Source organism: Ovis canadensis, chromosome X (genome assembly GCF_042477335.2).
Source record: "Ovis canadensis isolate MfBH-ARS-UI-01 breed Bighorn chromosome X, ARS-UI_OviCan_v2, whole genome shotgun sequence".
Classification (NCBI taxonomy): Eukaryota; Metazoa; Chordata; class Mammalia; order Artiodactyla; family Bovidae; genus Ovis; species Ovis canadensis.
The window spans coordinates 18,548,681-18,549,547 of record NC_091727.1 but is presented as its reverse complement, the minus strand read 5'-3'; positions in this window follow the sequence as shown (position 1 = coordinate 18,549,547).

The following is an 867-nucleotide window of genomic DNA, read 5'->3' as shown; positions in this document are numbered from 1 at the left end:
CAGTAGTTTGAGCATTCTTTGGCATTGCCTTTCTTTGGGATTGGAATGAAAACTGACCTTTTCCAGACCTGTGGCCACTGCTGAGTTTTCCAATTTGCTGGCATATTGAGAGCAGCACTTTCACAGCATCATCTTTTAGGATTTGAAATAGCTCGACTTTAGGTTAAATGTTGATATGACACTGTTTACTTCAAAATGAAAAAAAAAAATCTCCTGCAAATCTGAAACAACTTCTGAATCATCTTATTTGACTTTGTCATCATTAAACTCTTTTACAATATGAAATTCTCTTAGGCCAGTGGTTCTGAACCAGGAATGATTTTGCTCCCAGAAGACACTTGGCAATGTCTAGAGATGATTTTGTTTGCCACAACTGGAGGTGGGGTATTGCTGGCATCCACAGATGCTGTGAAATATCCTACAGTGCCCAGGACAGTCCCCACAAAAAATTTTTGTTATATGGATATACCATTATTTATTCACTTCCCTATGATAGGTCACTTACATCTCCTAATGTTATCTATTACTTTCAATGCTTTGACAAGAGATGAACATTTTGGTGTCTAAGACTGTGTACAATTACAATAATTTTCATAAAATGTAGTCTTGGAACTTGGACAGTGACATCAAAACTTGTATTTCAACGCTTTACTGTCTACTTTAAAAACTGGTAACTAGATGGTGAGCTCTTTGTGTTTCGAGAAATATTTTTCACTCCTTCGTATAGCCCAATACACCTGGCTGTCTTAGACAGGGCTCCCTCAGAAGTTGATCTGAGAATAAAATTCAAGTGCAAGTCACTTATTTGGAAGGAGCAGCAGTCAGGAAGTGAGGAAGTGAGACAGAGGAAGAGAAACAGAGAAGCCA